This window comes from Zootermopsis nevadensis, unplaced genomic scaffold (assembly GCF_977971745.1).
Source record: "Zootermopsis nevadensis isolate Lab colony 2312 unplaced genomic scaffold, Znev_1.0 Znev_ptg000030l, whole genome shotgun sequence".
In the NCBI taxonomy this organism is placed as follows: Eukaryota; Metazoa; Arthropoda; class Insecta; order Blattodea; family Termopsidae; genus Zootermopsis; species Zootermopsis nevadensis.
In genome coordinates this window covers 14948709-14971572 of record NW_028259162.1, presented here as the reverse complement: position 1 = coordinate 14971572, position 22864 = coordinate 14948709, and the positions used below count along the sequence as shown (strand labels likewise).

At 38.1% G+C, this 22864-nt stretch overlaps 1 long non-coding RNA gene across 1 annotated transcript in view; it reads left to right on the top strand.

Annotated features, from left to right (window-relative positions):
* The first annotated feature begins 12157 nt into the window (after positions 1-12157).
* The window catches only part of LOC110829781 (uncharacterized), a 145500-nt gene continuing 134793 nt past the window's right edge, over positions 12158-22864 (top strand). Inside the window, exons 1-2 of the long non-coding RNA XR_002543083.2 lie at positions 12158-13656; positions 15088-15289. This is a non-coding gene — a long non-coding RNA (uncharacterized LOC110829781). The remainder of the gene's footprint in view (positions 13657-15087; positions 15290-22864) is intronic.

Sequence of the window (22864 nt, the reverse complement as noted above, 5' to 3'; positions counted from 1 at the left end):
TATATGCCTATATTCGGTAAGCGAATGATATACAGAATCTTAGACATAATAATTCTCTTTCAAAAAGTTAAAACTTTTCTTCTTCTGATTTACACGCAGCAAATCAAAAGATGATCTGACTTCGTAGATATTATAACAACACTTTTCCTGTTTCCTCTATTATTTTTACTTGCAATGAAGAACATGTTCTAAGTCTTGTTTTGTTCACTCAGTCAAAGTGGATAAAATACTTTTTGATGAAGACGTTTGGTTTCTTTTGTCACCCGTTATCACCTGTCTCCATTTAATATCTGTATCGCCTTTAGACATACTTCTAAATGCTGCCTGATGACAGCAAACTTTGTAAACTTTAAGATGCTGCCAGCATAACTGTATCTATACTCATTTAATTTCATGTACATTTTTCAATATCTGTCAAAATAACTGTGCTCTTCAGTTTGTCGTATCATACCACAAAGGCCTGCATTATATTTAATTAAATGTATTACGTCTTTCTGTTCTAGTGACCACGCTTTCAAACTTCTGCATTCTTACATTCGTGTTGTTGTTTGTGAGTAAATACATGTTGCCCTAGAAACACAGATGCTGACAAGTATCGATATTTGTTCTCGGGGTTGTAATATAGCATAGTCTTGTGGTTATCAGGGCTCCGAAGGAAACTGCTTGCTTGCTGTATCATGAAGACTCATTCAGGATTGTGAATTCATGCTTTTCTTTGCATGTCTCGTGGCCAAAACCGAGAGACTGAGCTGATTCAGCCTCGTCATGATTTCGCTTGAAACATTCAAAAATATAACGAGACATTTACATTTCAAGCGTTGCTTTATTTAACAATATGAAAATTATGCATGATTAAGTTGTCATGTTCTTTCTTGAGGGTACTGAAACTGGTTTTAAGAAATGTACACACTCTTAACGCATGTTTTTCTCCTTGAAAACACATGTGGAGTATGAGCATAATTCTTATTTTAAGTTGGAAAAATAATAAATTTGTTTCTAAAAGCACTGATGATTAAAGATATTGTTACTTGATAAAACATCTGGAAATCTTAGGAGCTTCAGGTAAAAACTGTCTCATATTAAACATACTTTGTATTACTTTTTGATACATTAATATTAAGCAAGACCGCTCCACTTCAAATAATGGTTGAGTCGGCTGAACTCCTCTTTATCAAATAACTTAAAACGAACTTGTTACACAGCTGTTCAAATATTAATGGCTTGGACACCGATCATCATGTTATTGCAGTAAACAGAGGATGGCTTTATTCAGGGAGAAATCGCAAATATTTACATCTGCTTACTCAACAGTCCTTATCTCATTTAACTCTTAAACTTACGGAGCCTCATACATCTCACCGTATCTTGCCGACAATGTTTATTTCACACTAATGATAAGTATCGTGAAGAGCATGAGATCAACATGGTATACATGATATAGGAATCGTTGATGATTACGTGTTAAACAAAATACGATTTTCTGTACTAGCGATAACTTGTTTGTTTAAATAGCAAATTACGAACATTCAACTACCCAAATTGTTAGATTTATAAGTAACGACAAAATGTCTGGCAGTATCTTAGGTAGTTAATTTTCTAGTGAAACAGTCCATTTTAATATATAGAATCTAGACACAATCAGCCCAATAGTGGTAGTTACCAAATGAAACACGATAAGGTAGATGTACGAAAAAAATCTCAGTTGACCGTCCTTAATAACTGGATCGAAAGAACAATTTAGTTCCAAAGGAACTATAAACAAAACATACAACCTAAATAACATAACCTAAACAAATTTCAGTCATAAGCCTTGTATAATTGTGAAACTTGGTTTGGAAGGTATGTGGAGGGGGTGTATATTTTAGAGTAGTGTTTCGACATAAGAGGGATGAAGTGACAAGGTCGTGGAGAAAATTCCATAAAGGAGAACTTCATAATTTGTACTCTTCACAAAATATTATAACGGTGATGAAATCAAACGGGATAAGATAGGCAGAATATGTAGCGCACACTGGGGGAGTTTAGAATCTCGCACAAATATTTTATGGACTGCACCATTCAATATCACTTCTTTTAGACAACTTTGGCAATCAGAACACCTTATAAAAAGCATTTGAAAAAGCGTACAACTTTATACAATAAAGATTTTTGAATTTTAGTCACGAGATAATGACTGCTAATTTTAAAATAGTGATATGAAATTAAATTGATAGCAAGGGTACAACTACAAAGTGTTACTCATGAGTACCACAGCAAATCATTGTCTTCTAGTTAGTTTTCTTTGTGTTCTTCTTAACTTACACCAACCATCATTTGATTCACTATAGTTGTGTAACTATTCATTAAACCAATATCGAACATATTGATTTCCTGAGGTGTGTTTGATCTACAGCGTTACGAAGGTTAAATTGTCTCGGACCAAAAAAAAGACAGAAAAGAATAGGATGGCACAAAATTATTCGCCATTTTTATTTCGTATTCTGAAGAGACAGAGAGTGTGTAATGTCACTGATGTCAGACGAAATTCATTTCCTGTTTTGTGGCTATTTGTTAAGTGTGATTTTGGTCATCCCTGGTGTGTAACTTTGAAATGCCGTCACGCTTTCCGCGAAGGCAGCATAATTCTTAGTCGGAATTTGTTGCACTGCCGTATCTCATTGGTACAAAAGACACAATCTTCGCTGTTCCATTTTAAAATGAGATAAATTATTATGAGGCGACTCACGGTTTGTTCTTGTTAAATTACTGATGAGGAGTAGCCTGTAAGTTATGTGTCTGCTTGCCGTCAGTTCTGTGCCCGCTACAAAGGTGATTTAACATAAATTATAAGGATCACAAGAATTACTTTGAACTTTGCCGGAATCGATTCGTAAGACGATATGCTGGCAGGCTGTCTCTGCACAGCATATTCTAACAAGTAATGCCAATGCACATTCTCCTTAGTCCGCGTTATTTCATTGTCCTGTGTTGTTGTTCCAGCAAATTCAAAGAAAACTTATTCCTTGAAAAAATCTCACATAATTAATAATGAACGTTAAACGTTTGCCATCATTTCTTTCGGTTCTGGGCTCATCCGTGATTTTACTTGGGTTGTTTACTTTTTGCGTATTACGAGAGGTTGTTTATTTTATCTGGAGTGAATAATGATTGAAGGTCGTATTTTAACTGGCTTCAAGTACTTGTAAGTCAAATGGATTTAAATATACCAGGTCACTTTTAAGCAGATATATGCCGTATTACATTACAGTACAATTACATTGTTTACAACAAGATGTTGTAGTATGGTAATAAGAAAATGCGTGAGGAAAAACTGTCCATTAATTCTTATTGTAATTTTTTAAAGACGGAAGTTATTTACAATTGCGTAAATACTGCGTAACTCAATACAGATTCTTGTGACTCACAGACTTATTAACACTGCTAAATAAATTATGTGTGCCTTTTACACGGACTTACAACAGCTACAAGTGATGAAAGTGAAAATTAGGCACACGCCAAAAACACGCAGTTTGTTTCCGTACTCAGAGAGATCCCAGAAACATCGATCACCGTATAAAATAAAGTATTTTGTACCGGTACTAGGAACATATAATTGGCTTCACTAGCAACGAACTGGACAGAATTACACATGATTTACAAGTCAGGCCTGATGAAACCCAATTTAATTCCATATGCTCTTTAATTTAATGTTAATTGCTATGTTAATGTAATTTCAAAGAAATTTATAGTTAATATCTGTAGACCCGCAAATTATATAAATATACCAAATTTGCGCAGTAATACACCTCAAAAAGCACTAATACAGTTTGATAATGATTATTTAAAACTGTTTATATGAAAGAACAATGTCAAGTGAGTATAAATTGGGAATTAATCTTGCTCAAAACAGAATCCAGTGGCGATCTCTTGTGAACACTGTCATGAACAGCTACTATTCATGCCGATGTTGGTGTTTTGGGTTGTAAGGCCGTGTGGACTTGTGGATAGAAATTAGCCTCCGTCTTTAATGTCTGAGAGCCTCAAATCTTTAGTTTCCATAACAGAATGTCAATACATTTTCTAGCTAAGTGCACCATGGAATTGTCTTCCGACGCCAAGATTGTTACAACTACACTAATCTATTAGGCATGAAAGGTTCAATGCAAGTAAGAGCCTAACAATGAGAAGACCACAAGAGGACTGTAGAGTTTTATGGTTCTCTTTGAATTGAAGTTCTGTTTTCTCATTACACTTTATGTCAGCTGCTTACTCTCTTGACTTGTTCTAGGCCCGTTAGAAGATATGACACATGCCACTGAACAGTTAATGACTTTCTTTGTAAAAGGCAAAGCTACAAGATTACAGCAATAAATCAATTACTCAGAGTGGCAGTCACAGCAATAACGGCAGCTTTCGGTTAACTTTAGCCGAAGCTACTGGAACACAAAGTTGGATATCAATGGAGCATTCAAGATACGTTTCATACTCCTTTTTATGATATTCCAGTATGGTAAGCCTTGTGCGCTTATCAAACTACTGGCTGTGAAACCTTAGACCAAGTTACAAAGTCCATAGAACACAGCCATTCTGAAAAAGTTGACAGTCGCTCAGCAGAAACATTTTTGACCAGCTAAGTAACTATCAATTTTTCAAGAAAGATCCACCATCACGGACGTCTACCCTAGAAATAGTTTATGTCCCTTCTAATCATTGGTAACCACGTGCAAGATTACACAGCGTCACAACCCAGATGATCATTATGGCATCTTGAAGATCGCTGTGTGCTGGGTAATTGCTCTTTGTAGCCAGTAGGACTCTGTAGTATGGCCCTGATGAAGGAGGCAGCAAGCACCTCTGAAACACCGGCAAATATATTCAAGATTACATGGCGCAACGACCCAGAAATCACATAATGATGTCTTCAAATCTAAGATAATGTCATGGAGCTTCGTGCTTGAAAAATAATAACACTGCCTTTTCACGCTTTAAAACAGTTCTAAAATGAGACGCAAGTCTTGTGGGTTACAACCGCCACTGATTTCAAGTTACAACTAACACAGACTGTAAGCAGCAGAAGATGAAACGACGTATTATAAAATTTATATTTTTACTCGGACATTTTCCTGAGTAATAGCTTAATATCATTGTTAAACAACAAGACGCCCGATAAAATAAACTCTCAGATGATGTTTGGAAGCGATTCATGTATTATATTTTTACACCACTCAACATATTAATACCGTAAATTATTACACGGTCTGTTGTGTGCTTGCTATAAAGAGAGGTGAGGTTACGTCCACAGCGGCACAAGAAGGGCGAAGTGAGTGAGGCATTGTGTTCAGCTGTTTTATTTGTGATGTAGTGTTTGCTTGGAAGAAATACTGCTCGTTTATAGAGGATTACAAGAGGATAAAGTATATATGCGACACGTTGTTCTTTTCCCCACTGTATACCTTCTTTACAGTCTCATACCGGTATCGACTCGTAATTTACGATCGAGTTTTATCTCAACCGTCGCCCCAAGCCTTCGAGAAGTTAATTTATGGATAGAAGCCGTGCCTAATTGCAAACATTCGTATACCTTACGGAGTAAAAGAGTATACCTCACCAGCGATGTGTAAAACATATAGGATATCTGCATATTTCTAGAATCACAGAGAATCTTTAACTTCTTAAGTCAGTTCCGTGGTTGCTATTCAACTGTTTAATAAATGTTCAGTTCCTATGAACTGAAAGATTTGTCGACATTATAAGCCTGCCGTTGGACTCTGTTTCAGTCCGGTTAAATCCATTTCATTTCTTGACCGAACGATCTTTACGAATATCCTAATTAGGCCTTTTTCCACATACCAAGAGATAAGTACAGAGCTATCGCTCCATGCTTGTAATTCGGAAGTACCTGGTTCGAATCCGGCCTACAATTTTGTAGATTTCCTCAGTCTCTCCTGAAGGATGACGAGATGAAATATTTAATAACTCCACGACAGCGTCCTTTCGACTTTCCCAACCAACTTATAGTTGAAGATTTCTGTCTTCTGGGTTGTTGCGCTGTGTAGTCTGGTTGATGTTAACCAACGTTTCAGAGGTCCTTGTTGCCTCCATCATCAGGACGATGAGTATGAAGATTTCTGTCTTCTGGGTTGTTGCGCCGTGTAGTCTGGTTGATGTTAACCAACGTTTCAGAGGTCATACTGCCTCCGTCATCAGGGCGATGAGTATGAAGATTTCCGTCTTCTGGGTTGTTGCACTGTGTAGTCTGGTCGATGTTAACCAACGTTTCAGAGGTCATACTGCCTCCGTCATCAGAGTATGAAGATTTCTGTCTTCTGGGTTGTTGCGCTGTGTAGTCTAGTCGGTGTTAACCAACGTTTCAGAGGTCATACTGCCTCCGTCATCAGAGTATGAAGATTTCTGTCTTCTGGGTTGTTGCGCTGTGTAGTCTAGTCGATGTTAACCAGCGTTTCGGAGGTCATACTGCCTCCGTCATCAGGGCGATGAGTATGAAGATTTCCGTCTTCTGGGTTGTTGAACTGTGTAGTCTGGTCGATGTTAACCAACGTTTTAAACAGGCGTACTCATATCGTACGTCTTCCCATATCTTCGCCTTTAAACTACCTGACACTGCTGGTAGCCCAAGAAAAATTCATTATACTTTTCTGAATTTTTTTTTTTATTTCTCGATTAATTTGTCCGTAACGTAGACCGATTTATAAAATAGAACGGTTGCTTTCTTAAAGTCACTTTAGTTGTGTAATTAATCGTATCTGGAAACGCACTCATATTAGGTTTCTTGCATAATCTTTAGCTTATAGCTTTGCATCATTATCTTCTACTACTGATAGAGTTCTAAATATTCAGTTGTACATATTTACTGACGGGAGCCTGGGTTAAATACGATCGGGACTTCGTCCTATTACACAAAATCCTGTCAATTTGTTAAGCACTGCTGATACGTTAATAAGATTCCAGATTATTCCTGAATGCTTTATTAAGATCGAACAAATATAAGTTTCTGAAGATGGGATTCTGTGGCAAGTTCTGGTTTATGTGAGGATGGCTCTGAACTCGTTCTGCAGGAAAATAGCTGACTCTGGCATATGTTTAGGTTTCGTCACCAGATTACAGGGAACGTAACAACATAATGGTAGTTAATACGTCCTTCAAAATATATGGAGTACTACTTAGAGACGGTAAACGTGAAAGACTACAGATCTGAAAGAAGGTTATATAAGTTGTGCAGAATATGCCTGAGTAGGCGCATGTACACAGAAATATGTATCCAGCCCTGCTGATTCGTTTATTTTCCGTTTTGAATATTAGAAGTTGTTCTTAAAGCTCTAGCGTGAGCAAAGGACAACTTATGGGCTAGTCAGGAATGATCCGATGTTGTTTTTGCTGATAAGAGAGGTGAAACACATTTCTTTGTTTCAGTAACTCCAGGTACTGAAAGTTTCTACGACTTTTGTACGCCACCGTTTAAGCACAGCCACTTACCCAACACTGTTTTGCTACCCTGCCACTCCTGTAAGGCGAAGTTACGTAATCTGCGAAGCTGATACGCAGTCTCATATTCGAAGAAAGAATTTGTAACGTGTGATTTCCACACTATCAGAAGCTTCTCTCGATGGCAAACAATACTTCCACAAGAAGCAAGTGAACTTTGTTAGCCTGTGTTTAATCTATGATTAATGGATGTAACCAATCCACACAACTGAAGGACGTCTTCCAGTTTATCTTCTATTTATTCAGCGGTACACCCACTTAATGAGGTCTAATGATGATGGCCAGAGGCCGTGTACTTAAATTAAGAATGATATCTATCATGAGGTACGAATAAAGCAATAACTGAAAGGGAACTATAATTACTAGGCATTAAACTATGAAGGGCCATCATTCAAGCTAAATTGATCCATTTAAGTAGGTGTGTTAGTCAAATCGATTAAGGTGGAGTTTCTGTTAGTATACCGCTCACCAACATGTATACAACAGTAAACCAATGTGCAAAATTAAATTAAATTAAATGCAATCCCTTGTTATCTACAATATTAAAGTTGTTACCATGCGCGCAAAAGAAAGAATTCTGCTTCTTTTTCGTTTTTTACGTCTGTGATGCCTTTCCTCAACTCTGCGAGGAAAACAGAAATTAGAAGCTTTAAAAATAAGTGTTAGGAGAAATTTGATAAACGTGTATGGAACAAAAAGAGAGTAAGACTTGAGGTTCTCACAGCGGTGAGTATGAAGATATCCGTCTTCTGGGTTATTGCGCTGTGTAGTCTGGTCGATGTTAACCGACGTTTCAGAGGTTATACTGCCTCCGTCATCATATTCATCGCCCTGATGACGGAGGCAGTATGACCTCTGAAACGTTGGTTAACATCGACCAGACTACACAGCGCAATAACCCAGAAGACGGATATCTTTAAAAAGAGAGTACACTGGAAAATAATTAAATTACGTAATAAAAAATTATAGGAAGTTGTCTTGTACAATCTTTGCAAGATAATATTGATGAAGTCACAGGCCTATTAAGTGGTCCACGTCACATGGTTTTAATTCGTTTAGCGCTTGGGGAAACAAGAAACATGCACAATTTTTTAATGAACAGAGTAGTAGAAAGACACTGTTTCTTGGGACTATATAGACAACAGAAATTTTTATTACAAGGAGTGTGTCTACGAGGCTCGTCTACAAAGTAAGTTTCCCTGGGGCGGTTTACAGAAACAAAACACAATTTCATGGTAATATTTATTGCAACAGATACAGCAAGTGTCCAGCTATTTTTCAACATATTCGCCACCGGAATTGAGACATTTGTCATACCGTGGCACCAACTTTTGAATACCTGTGTCGTAGAAGTCTGCCGCCTGGGATTGGAACCACTGTGTGACAACCATCTCCGCCTCTCTGTCATTCTCAAAACGCTGACGCTGACCGGACAGGAATTTCTTGAGGTGTAGGAAAAGATGGAAATCACTGGGAGCGAGGTCCGGGCTGTAGGGTGAATGATTAAACACCTCCCAGCTGAACTTCTGCAGGAGACTTGCTGTCCGTCGAGCCGTGTGCGGCCTAGCGTTATCACTGACCGCACTTCACAGTCGGCGGGAGCTGGAATAAGAACCTCCATCTTCAACAGCTGCAACGATGCTACTGTGAGAACGCGGAAAGTACCGTTAGTGCATGCGCCATGCTACGTCATTGCTCTATCACGTACGCACAGTCGCTTCGCGCAATATAAGGTTTGCTAGCTGTGGGACGAGTGGGAAACTTACTTTGTGGACGCGCCTCGTATATTAAACAAAGGAAATTATTAACAATTCAGATTCTATTACGTCCAAAGCGTCTTCACTTCGATTAGAGGATTAGTAGGGCAAAGCAAGACTGTGACCTCTTTATACGTCGCGCACTGACACACATGCCACGGAATTTGTTTTATACCTACTTCTAATAGGCTATAATGGCCAATGTTCGTCACCCTTGAACTTGCGATGTGGGAGAAGACTGAAATAATGTCCTGGTGGTGACGACTGTGTTAACAAGAATTGCAAACGAGGTAATTGTTACTGTGGCGCCTATGGTGGGGTCTGGCGGAGTCTGCGTTTGACGGGAATGTAGAGTCTGTAGTGAGGCGGTTGACTTTGTTTTGGTGCGTTTGGAGGTAATCTGGCTTTAGTCGCCTTGAAAATGTTCTCACATTTAATTTAGTTTGTAAAGAATATTTATATATTTTTTACTTTCAGTGCGATTTACAAATATAATTCTGTACTAAATATTGGTACAGTGTAACAGTGGTTAATTCGCTTTACCTTTGACGGGTCATACTACGCTAATCTGATATTAAAATTACGGCTAATAAGTCTATTGCGCACATTATTATCCCCGAGTGAAACGAAGACATTTTCAGCATTTTATCAGGCAGCAACACTACGCAACCCTCCCACCACCACTTTCAGAAACGTGGCTTTAAAATCGAGCGTCCTTCTCTTATGGAGTGTTGCGATACGTTGCCATCGGTTCAACCACAAGGTGATCACGACCTGAGTGAGCATCACTTGCTTGAACGAACCAGCAGATGAGGAGCGCGATACAAGCCTCCGAGAGTGTCACAGTACATCAAGTGTCTGATCTAAATCGCATTACCGCGTCTATGGTAGAGAGGTGAGTTCTTGAACGCTTCTCCTGGTGACACACCACCAGTTCTGCCACTTTCCCCACCTCTCCTACCGCCTTGTGGTTTATTTTTGATACTTCGTTACAGGGGTGACACAGTTCTTTGCCACATAAATCTTGCACGATGTTTCGGTTTACTGAGCCTGCCAAAAATCAGATATTACAGGGCGAACCAAAATGCTTGTTTTTTTTTAATAACTTCAGATACAATTTTCTTCTTAGAGAATGAACTTTTAAGTTTTATGAGGCAGATATCAGGTGGCCGTGAAATAAAATGATGGAATAGCAGTGTTCTCTGGTCCCGCGCCGCAGCCGCGCGGTCTGAGGCATCGTGCTTCGAACCGGTGATACGGAATGCGCGCTGGTTCGAGTCTCGGGGGAGAAGAAATTTTCTCATGAGCTCTCGACCGGTGTATGGGACAGGTGTCAACCCATCATCGTGAGGAAATTGGGGAGCTGCAATGAGTAGCGTAATCCGGTCAGGAAAGCTAGCAATGGCTGGGGGTTCGTCGTGCTGACCACACGTCACCCTATATCTGGTTGGATGATCGTTCACCTCTGCTTAGGTATGTGAACGTGAGGCCAGCAGTCAAGCTAGTCGGCTTTGGCCCTCAGAGAGCTGTTACGCCACAGATTTAATTTTTAATTTTAATAGCAGTGTTCTCTAATGACAAATTGTATTTCAATAAATTACTAAGAAGCAACATTCGGAAAGAAGTTTAATAATGTGAAAGATGATGATCTCAACTGCCATGTTGACAATATAGGATTAGGTAGATAAATAAATGTGAATATATAATAGATAAGTTTTGTTCTCTTGGTTAGTGAACATTTTTTTAAAACCACTGTTTGCAAACGATAAACCGTATTAAGCATGTATTCTCTAATGAAGCAAAAAGTAATTATCGTAATTTTTATTACTTACTTTGTTAGACTTCTCAATAAAAACGTGTTTTTAAAAGCACAGCTTTAGATTTGCCGTAATTCTTCACTTTGCTAAAAAGCATTTCTGCTGTAACAAGAATGAAACAGTGAGGAAAGTTGCTACAAGATTTGTGATTTCTAAAATGTCTTTTCTCTTGTCTAGTATTTTTTTAATTTTCGTTAATGGTAATAAGGAAATAGGATTTCAGGGTGCGGTTGGATCATCTGGCTTAGGATACGAACTCTTGGAGAGTCTTATGAAAAAGGGAATGTACCTTTGAGTTCCATAAAGGGCTGGGAATTTCTTTACTAGCTGAGCGCTTAACTATTAGGTCAGTGGAATAAAAATAATAATGTGTGTGACTGTTTAATAACAACCAACGAAAGCCAACTCCCAAGTCGTGTATATCAATGCACCTAAGGCAATGGAAAATCTGGCTTCGCCCAATATCCGTCATGCTTGACTCTACAAATGCGACGTTCTTGCGACGCGGAAAATGTTGATATTAAATTTTGATAGTGGCGACTCTGGCAGCAAGAAAAACAAACTAGACTACGGTGAGGCCTAGCGGAATATGGCGTTGACGAGAATCTTCAGGCATCCGGTTTTGTGTTGGTGCGTTTGACAGGAATCTGTGTTCTGTATAAATAAAATAAAAAGACGTTTTATAAATTCTGTACTTGTGATTTGCAAAGATAATGCTGAAGTAAATTGTGATACAGTTCAACACAAAAATGGTTCATTACCGCCATCTTTGATGGGTCATATTACGCTAATGACGAACGTAATAGACTAACCAGTATAATTAATTTATTTTCATGAGTATCCATGTTTTATATTCATGAACGTCCTGAATCAGATGCAATGTTTCCGTATCCTTTCTCGTCAGCAATTTTAGCAAACTTTTCTTTCAAAAGGAGAGAAAGTAGGTTAGGTTATCACGACACTGTCCGTGTGGTTCCAGTTTCAGTTTTCACGATACTATGACGAATTTTATACAATTGGCGTCTACACAAATTTTGTACTTGTTAATTTTTTACAATCAGCATTAACAACATGGCGGACGCGTTTGCTTGCAAGGTGGAAGCGATATTACCTCTGCTTAAAATGCCAAAAGGGTATTGAAGTAATATATAAAGCGTTTTATTTTTTTATTTTTTTGCAAAATATGAAATGACAACATGACGGTCGTGCGATTGTTTTGTATTACGAAATTTATAATAAACGTATGTACAGATTATGCGTGAATTTTTTTTTAAATTTATGAATGAGACGCATGGCTACTGTAGAACACTTCTGCCCTGACACCGAAAGTCTGATTTTCTGCAGCCCGTAAAACATGAGTATATTGCGACTAACATGGTCACCGAAGCCAATGACCTTCCTCACCATTCCACTCTGAAGCGTCACGTGTTACGTTCCAGGCCACTGAGTGAGCTCCCTGATCCAGAAGACTCGGCTGTTAGCATTCGAAACTGTGTACTTTATGTCGCAAAGGATGAGATAAGTGCTCGTAGGATTTATCCCTGATATCATATACAGGCCTATATTAAGATTGATTGCTCTATTTGTGTACTGTTATTAATCATTATCTGCCGACCCGGCTTGTCTTGATGTGGATTAATGAGTCATGAGATCAAGGGGTGCATATGGAGACAGTTCCTCCTCCTACCCTTGATTCCCATAATCTCTTTATGAATCATCCATAAAGTTTGTCGCAAACAATCTGGATTAATTTGAAAGACTGACATTACAAATAGCGGAGCATGACGTTACAAAACTACGTATAAGATATGAGGGTCTCGGTGTTTGTGTTCTGTGTTGTAACGCAGTGTGGACTTGTAGGCTGATACCACGGTTTCAGAGGAACATACTGTCTCCATCTTCAGGGGTGTACATGAATGTATTGACCTCTTATTTCTCCTCTGTGGAGGCCTGTGTCTTCATCCACTTCGAATCGAACACATTTTATGCATATTTAATTATTTATATGTTCCTCAAATTTAAAGTTTCCTGTGTCCGCGTTTAGCAACTGCTGTGTAAATTAAAAATAATCACGTGTCATACAAATTCAACTGCAGAGCACTGCACGCGTCGTTAGTGGCATCGAAGTAGTCGAAACTACCATTCACTGAGACGGTGCCGGATTGAAACTGTTTAAGAGAAATGCATAATTAGTTAGTTTATTTTGCTTCTTACTTCTTAGAAAAGCAAACAGATACTTCTCTGTGAATATGGCGGTTTCATAGACTGCCCCGCAGTTAGACAATAACAGTGGATCTCCTCTTACACACGTTACGTTTCTTCCCCGAATCGATTAAGTTACCGATATGGTAATTTTACCGACTGGCCTAGCAGTACATTAGTTTCCTGTGTCTTCACAAGTTCTATCAACATTAAAATAACCGATTCGAGCTGGCCCCGCAGGACAAGTCGACTGAACGCGTCAGATTAACCGAATTATGTTTAAAGACACATGGAAAGGCATAGAATACTCTACACGTTTGTTTATTTACTGTACGGTGGTCAAATCAGCCAGCTGTAAATCGCCTTCCTTTCAGTGCCCGTCGTTACTTCTGAAAACTGTGAGTTATACTAATAAAATTTATTTAAGAGAAGCCAGTATTGTGGGACAGGACTTTTGAAACATACAAAGAGAAAAATCTCACACTGGATGTTTGGAGGGAAATTTTCAAAATTGTGCATTCTGATTTCGAGCCATTTGACAAAAAAAAAAAAAAAAAAAAAAAGGTAAAATATTTTTTGTTATCACAAAATATCAATGTTATCAACAAATGTAAAATTATATATACAACAACTATTAACACTGAAGGATAGTATATTTATAGGCCAAACGTGTTTTGACCCCGAGGGGTCATCTTCAGTGGCCAATTAATCAGTAGAACATAATGTCAGATTTCAAGAATACTACTTTTAAAACTACATAAATATATAGAAATAAAACACAAATTCTAACTTGTGTAGAGATAGGAGTATTGCCCAATTTTTATGAAACAATACGGTTCTTATTGGATATAAAAGAATATTTTAAAATACTATTAAAATTAAAACTGATATAAGTCAGACATTTAAAGAATGAAAAGTCACTATGGCTGCTGTGTTGCTGTTACTCTCACCACAACATCACACTCACTGAAGGTCTTCGTTTTTTCACATTTGTTGATGCTGATGTTGATGTTGTGTCTTGCGATCTTGTGGATTCCAATGTAGGTAAGGAGCGGTTTGTCTGTGTACATTTGAATTCGCAAGATATAACATCAACATTAGAAAATCTATAAAAATGCATCCAGAAGCCAAGTGTCTGCAACGCAAAACGTTAGCATGATTGAATTTTATTGGTCCGTATGATCTTAATGTTTCTTATTTTAAATTTCTACGTGGAATTTCCTTAACTTTTATTCGAAATTTTAGAATCAGATGTTTCAATATGTCATGTGAACAAAGTTTAAAATTGTCTTCTTCTCTCAAGAAAATATCTGCTTAGAAAGTAAATCGATAATTTGATGAGGTCACACAAAAACAAGATGACAGAAAGATGATATACAAAATAGGGCAGATGCAAATATTTCAAGAAAGTACGAACCATTGCTATTTTTGAAGAAGGTGGCACAACGTAAACATACAATGTCCAGTTTAACAAAACACTGAATAAACAAATTAAACGAGAGATAAATGTACCGAACGCAAAATATTCGTCCACAAATTGGAAGTAGTGAATTTTCTTGCCCTGAAGCACGCAAAAAGAAAACTGACGTCCGGATAAAGTAGACGCACAAATATATGAAATTCTTAAAAACCAGATATTTCAAAACCTAATAGACATTTGCCTTTTTTTCCCTATGGTATTCTGCCTTCGTTACAAAGCTTAACTGATGACCAAACAATAGAATTTCAATTGTGTGTGTTGAACTTAATTTAAAATACAAAAAAACATTGTCTCCCTTTTCCAATATCTCAGAATTTTCCTTCACATAAACCCATATACAACATGCCAGGTTTCAGCGGCTACAGTTCAACACGCCACCGCCACCAGCCGCAGGTTCGTATCCACAAGCCACTCCAGTTGGTCAAGGTTAGAAGAGGCAAACAGTTCCAGCACAATCAGTGTAATTGTTCATCACGTGTTACGCAGTTCACTCAAGAATTATAATTTGACCTCTGCAGTGTCTAATTTCAAGATACACCATGGGACAATAAGTGAGTGAAAAAATAACATTTGACAATACAGTAAATTCAGATTAATTGGGCCATCGGTTAATCGGGGCAAGTTCATTTGGGACAAATCTTAAAGAACAAACCCTTTTAACTCTATGTGGAACTTCGCATAATTGGGTAACCGCTTAATTGGGCCAAAGTGTTCTAGTCCCGATGTGTCCCAATTAATCGGAATCCACTGTATATAGTATTTTCCGATTTTTTACATTTTATCGTCCTTCCAGGAAATGTAGTTTTATAGCACAGAAGGAAAACTCACTTGATAATGGCCAACATTTCTGAAGGTGAGTGTACATTATAATTTTTGTGTTCTGTCGAAGTAAACTGTTATGCAGGCGTTGCAATAGTTGTTCAAATGTTGACAACGACAATTGAAAATAATTAAAATATTTTTTCATCGTTTGTTAATTTTTCATAAATGTTCCAACTTTGTTTCTTTTCGTAAATAAAAGACATTGACATTTTCGGGCTTTCCTCCGATGGCGACGATAAGGCAAACAAAGGCAATTGCGTGTAATCCAGTGTCACAAAACAACGTAGCGACCATTTTCTTCCATATAAGCATTCACTGAAGTCATCCATTCGGGGCAATTTTACCACTGATAATCTCGTACACAATTAGGGATTACATTCTTTCAGTCTAAGAGGAAAATGAATTTATACTTAATTGTGATTAGTTTTGTGTTCGTCTAGCCACACAAAAGTTTGGAACGTTAAGACTACCTGCATTAGGTCCTCAGATATAGTCTGTATTGCCACAATTTATCTGAAACGTAAGCAACTATGTTTAAGCCGTATGATTGAATGTGATAAATTTCCATCGCAATGAACTTGTACATTTTTTTAATGCACCTTAAAAGAAATTTTCTAGATGTTTCGGATGTAATGAGCACGGTATTAATAGATGAGATAAAATAAATAACCGACTTTTCCTTTGTTGTGCCTTTTTTCAGAGTGATAGGGTTTATTATACAGTTTTCTACGCTCCAATGTCTTGCTTTGTGGTTGAATACTTCCGGTGCTCCAATATATCCAACGCTTTCTTACCAAAAACAATTTCCACTGCATTTTGGTCTGAGTAAAATATTTAACAGACAGTATAAGAAATGAGGCAGAAGTGTCTTAAGAACTGAACCACATTTCTTTCATTAACATTGGAACACTTAATTAATACGTGTGTGTTTGAGGGAGGGGGGGGTTCGTGATACGGACTCATAACTCAGTATGTAGACATGACAGAAAATGTGCATGCCTTTTTATCACCACTGGGCGTTGTCGATATAATGTACTGCAACATTAGAACTTTTTGTGGTTATGAGGGATAGATACACAATAGCTTTCTACCCACACTCTGTTCTGCAGTCGAGAGTTGCTGTCATGTACTACTCAACCACGAAACATTTATTGCTAGTCAAAGTCTTAGATCTAGAGATGGCTACCTTCTGGGTTGTAATGCCGTGTAGTCTGGTAAAGGTCTTCTGCCAGACTACACGGCGCAAGACCCCAGAGGGCAGCCATCTTCAGACTCACCGCCACGAAAACCTCAAATCCTGCAGTCTCAAATATGTTTTCAGAGATTTAATTTTTTTGTGTCTAGATATTTTGCTGTTCTCTGGTCCATAGTTTATTATATGAGTCCAAGTTCAGTTGTAATATGTGATAGACAAAAGTTTTCGGATTTCAGCCAATTAGTTGCCTCGTCGTTCTTGTTAGCGGGATCAATAATGCATTCAGGAAACTGCTAAATATGAACGTTAATTCAAAGTGCAGCCGTTACTTATATTTTTATCAAATAAAGAACAAGTCACAAGCTGTTAACAGCTGTGATTGGAAGAATAACAAAACTCTTAAAGTAAACTTCATTCATGTGATGATTCAATGAACTGATTACTCACTAAAAACCAGTCCGTGAAATTACTCCTGAATTGTGATCAGCAGGTACATGATTCGAATCCTTTCAGAGTCTGGCCGTTTATTCTTAGATCGTATGAGAGAATCCAATGTAAAACTGCATTTTCATTTGCATCCTATCATGCACTTAGTGATACAAGTACATTTAACAACACAGAAATCACTCAAACGTTGTTTAGTTCGTGAAACCTAAAGATTAGGAGATTGGAAGATCTGGAAATCCTATACAGTTTTTGTATTACTTTCAAGCGTGTCTTAGCTCTGTTGCTCCTGAGAATTTTGGTTTTTAATATTTGCCAGACAGACACTCATTTCGTGAAGCATCTCAACTGCTCACCCTCTCAAATACAAGGATTTAACGAAAGGAAAGTCATATTTCCTCTCCTGGAGACCACAAACGAGTGGATCTTATAAAACCTAAGATGTTTTAATGGTATTAAAAAATTAATTCAATTTTAAATATCGATAAATGAACAGAATCACTAAGCTTATTATTATAATAATTTTTACTGAGGAATGTAACCCATAGTTTTAACACAGTTTATACATCGGTATAGGCAACACTTTCGATTTGTGGGTTGTCCAGTTTTGTGGTTGTCTGAAACAGCAACCACCCTGTAAGTCGTGGTTACCTGCAGAGACGCACTTCAAGTGAAGTGTCAACAGGCTTCCAACAGCTGCTTTATTTGCATTCTTTTTCTTATTGAACGCACTGAACCATCAAGAACAGGTTTCGGTATGGCATGAAATGATTTGACATAATTTATACGACGGTATTTCTATGATTTAACTTGCCAATTTAACTTCATGAGATATGAAGAATGCGTTGAAGGTTGTCATACACACGGATGGAACAGACCTTTTTATAATTCTAATGCTGCAAGCCAACAACATTTGTTCTGTGTTGTAGGCGATATCATCTCTGTATAAAAATGTTTGTTATATTCTCCGCCACCAGGTCCGTAAAGCAACTCCTCATTCTTTCTCTGTCCAGCACTGTTATAATAATTATAGCGTCAATTATACTTTGCGTGAGCAACTTCTGCGTGTTGTTCCTGTATGTTCGAAGTCAATTGACTATCAGTCACACCCAAAAGACTTTCTTAGAAGGACAGCTTGCGTGTATCACGGAGGGGAGTGGCTCTCTATGCATGTATGTACGTATGTATACACAACATATTCTGTATGGTGGCAGGTGGCAAGAATGCCAAAGCAGCCAAGGAAAACAAAGAAAACGAAGGAATTGAGTATAGAGGAGGAGAGCGAAGTGAAGAAAGAGAGAAATTACAGGTTCCGACCGCAACTCACACACCCCATGATTTATGTCAGTGGCTACTCCGCCCTTAAGCATTGAGAATGTGGGGACCTCCACGCCGGATGACGTGCTATACAATGTAATAATGATATACATACTTACTGAACAAGGGACACAGCACGGAGGCTTGTATAACTGCCAAATTCTAACGTGTTCAAGGGGTGGACAAACTCCGGGTACCGTTAAGTGTAAGAGTGCCTTATAATGAAGACAAAGCTAATGCGTACTCCACTTTAGATTATGATCAGTGGCCACATTCGGGTTCGAAACATCATCAGAACTGACGTCCACACGTGACGTGTCTCAGAAACGCCTCGTCCACATTAATGAGAACATCATCTCGTCTTGCAAACGACTTTCGTGACCGGATCATGGCTGAATACATCTGTTTCAGGGATGTGCAACCCTTCTCCTTCAAATGCCAACATTGCGGAATCATCCTTTCTTTGCGGCCCGCATCAAGGAGAATCTTATATCAGTTATTTAATATACTATGAACAACCAAGTTTGTCTAACATAGATGTCTCAGTCCCGGAAAATTTAAAATATATCTGCACATCTAACTTACAAATAGGTGGCTCTACTGTAACCCTCGTCACCGTAATGATGCAACTCATATGCCCCTGAACGTTCAAAGAAGTTATTCAATATGGCTTCTGTGTGGCTGATTTGCGAGTCACCTCAAATGGCATTAATTTCGTTTGTGGGACGGCTTCTTAAATCTGATTTTATGTGTTTCATGACACAGAGAAGCATTAAATGTTTTTATGAGTTTCTGAACAGCAGACAGTGTCAGTTTTAATATAAACCCGTAAGAGTGCTTGCCTCTAAGCCTTACTGATATGCAAAAGTAATTTACTGTAACTGCTAAAACAAGGGTTCTTATAATTTTGGTGCAGTGGGAAGGAGGGATTTAACGTACAAAAAAGCTGTCCCGCTACACGCCATGTAGGCACTTAGGAGGAGAGGTGATGTAACTTCTACTCATTCTTAATCTTGGAACTAGATAAGGGTAAGTGGTTAGCGTTACGCCCCGGCCGGCTTTACCCCCGAAAATAGACCCTGGTACCAATTGAACAGGAGGCTGGGTGGGCCCCAGAGCCGGTCTGGATGCAGAGGCTAGAGGAAAAATCCTCTGCCCCCGTCGGGGATCGAACGCGCTAACACTTCTGAATTAGGGTACTATTAGCACAAAAGTATTTAATCTGTGTTTAATATACATTATGTGAAACAAGATCAACTTCTCTGAGTCTTCGTTTCAGCATCTCGTTGAGGATTTATATATATTTTAAAAAAATAATTTAATAACTTCAGTAATATCACCATAAAACGATTACTTTTTTGTATTCGTTCATATCACTTTTGATTACACGATTTTATAGCTTTGCAAATTTTAAAAAAACTAGAAATGCAGCTTCTTTTAGCCCTGAAGTTGGAGATGATATGTTTATCCGAAGAGTTGGATCTACTTACGATTCCGCACGGCGTCACAGCCCAGAAGAATAGCATCGACTGTTTCATTCTTGTGTCTTGTGAGTTTTAGCCAGCCCTGTCTTACGCAATGAAGGAGGGAAATTTATGTGATAGTCCTAGTTCATTTGCAAGTCTGTCTTTGTGGGAACAAGAATATGACTTTTATATGGACTTAGTTGAAATCATAGGTCAGACTTTTTATTAGACATGTAACCCTTCATATGGTGTGGTATGTTACTTTACACTGGGAACAAAGTCTCACAAGCTGTTTAAATAACTGTGGCAACTACTTCCGGGTGAAAATTAGTATCCGGGCAACTACCTGTTAGTGCCAGGCAGCTCGGGGTCAATAACACCCGATATCCTATAAAAGACGAAATAAAAAGAGATAATAAACACGAAAAACATTAAACATACTTATGACAAGTGTAGAGAATTATTAAATTTCAAACACGCTCTTAAAGTTCACAAAAATTTGTACAGAAATCCCCACACTAATAATTAATATAAACCGCGTACCGTATTTATATTAAACTTTTTCTGATGCTAATTTGTATTTATCTTATAGTAATGAAACAATTGTTTTGGCCCATAAAAATTACTTGTTTAATTTATGAAATTTTTAAATGCATTGAAATTAAAAAGAGGAACTTTTGCATCATGTAATACTTCTATCTCATCAAGAATTTAATTTATTAATATGCCTCTTGCAAAAATATATTCCTATTAATTTAATCCATTTATGCGATGTACAGTTTTGAACTTCCTGTGTCCTCTCTAAAATACCCTCGCTACAATCACGCCTTACGAATTACATAGTTCATTCGTTTGCTGTTTCCTTTAAGACGGGGTTTAAGATAGGTTTGTTTAGAATAAAATGTTATTGTCTCTAAATTTTTTAGGGCGATCAGCCTTGTCAATGTTCAGTCAAATACCAGAGTTTCGAAGACTAGTCTGTTTTATTCTTCAGGGTAAGTCTGAGGAATGACTAAATAGCCATTATATTATATAATCAGTCAATCTTAGCAACAGTTATTGTTATTCGATTTTCTGACGACTTCCTAAGAATTGAGTAACAAATACAATTACATTTATGTAATAAGGAGTAACTGTTTGTACGGAAGGTTGTGAATGTTCCCAAACAAACCAGCAGAATTCGGTTGTAGTACACTTAGCTTTTTATAATTAACCGTACAAATTACATTTTATCACACAAAGTATGTATTTTCCGATAGAAATTCCTGACTTTGACGTATAAAGACAAATTGTGTAACTGAATCTAATAACAACGTCTTAATTTATTTCTTTAACATTTATATTATTCTCTTCCTGTTTTACCCTTAAAAAGGCTGAAGTGCTCTGCCCTTAACCAATATGCCCAGCGTTTTCGAACAGAAAAGGCCGACTGTAGAGGGTGGAGACTAGAAGAAGGAAGACAAAAAAGAGGAGATAAAACTGTAGTGTATGGTCAGGGGTGTTTCCTACGAACAATATTTCACCCTAGCCGGCGGATGTGTTCGACGTGAGTAGTGATTGGTCGTCGGTGTATAGAAGTTGAGGGAAGCTAGCTGTGGGGGTCCATGCCTGTTTGGCATGGCAGAACAGACTATCGGGTCGTTTGTCTCTGGCCAGCACGACACACAACGCTGTGTGTAATTAATGCTGGCACAGATTGAAACAAATGGCTCTCTGCTGCTTAGTCCCTACGAATGTTCTCGATGCGAGAACGACATATCTACAAAAATGCATCTTTTTGTTTAAAAGATAAATAAAGTTACAATTTTTATACCTGGTTTTAATGAATACTAAAAAGGTTTCAGTGGAATAAGAATGAATTGAAGTGTGAAATGTCTGTTCGTCACTGGCATATAGGACGACATACAGAATCTTTATCTAAGAGCCACACTGATTTATCTGGCTTTAATTAACAGACAAAAATTAATGCAGTTGTTCGTGGCTTCTGTACATTCATTAATGCAGTTCTTGTTCTAAGCCTGTGCTTTCATTACAACTGACTGCGAGCTCACACATCGCCATATACAAAGCGTTCACCGATAAAGTGGAAGGTAACTGCACTTCCCGGTTCTTGGCATGAACTGTTAACTTTCTTGTCTTTGTGGATCGATTCTTGGCTCGTATCGTGAAAAATCTTGTAGCACGTGATGGTGGGTCATGCATTCCTAGGCGGAAGCCGGAACGTGACAGTTGCTTTCAGTCTTATCATTGGACGCACCGTACTTCCTGACATTCAACTGCTGGGCAAACCGTTTTAGTAAACATAACCAACATCTGACCGCGGTGCTGATATCAGAACTTTATGGTCTCTATTCGCTTTGGGGCAAGACGTTATGTGGGTTTGTCGAAAATTAATCTACACATACTCAGTGACAAGGCAAGTGGCGGACCAGAGAAGCTTCTAATTTAGTACCGGGATTATCGGATTATTGTAATGCGCTCCTTGGTCAGAGCTACCGGGGTGGTGACGGGTGCTGATTAGCCGAGCGACAATTAGCTTCCCAAGGTCCCTGTCTATGCTTTTAGCTAGATTTACACACACACACACATTCTTTCCTCTGCTAAGAGATTGTTTGAGATTGCAAAAAAGTTTTCACAGCGGTGAGTATGATGCAGGAAGCTTTATACTACATCTGTATCATATTCAGCTTTATATTCCTCTTATATGTGGTATAATTGCTAAAATGTGGGGTTATCACATTAAAAATAGCAAAAATAACAATAAAAGCTTGATCAAAATGCTTGTGTACGTGCCGCACAATGTACAATATAAACTTACACACTATATACAGGCATACCTCGGAGATATTGCGGGCTCGGTTCCAGACCACCGCAATAAAGCG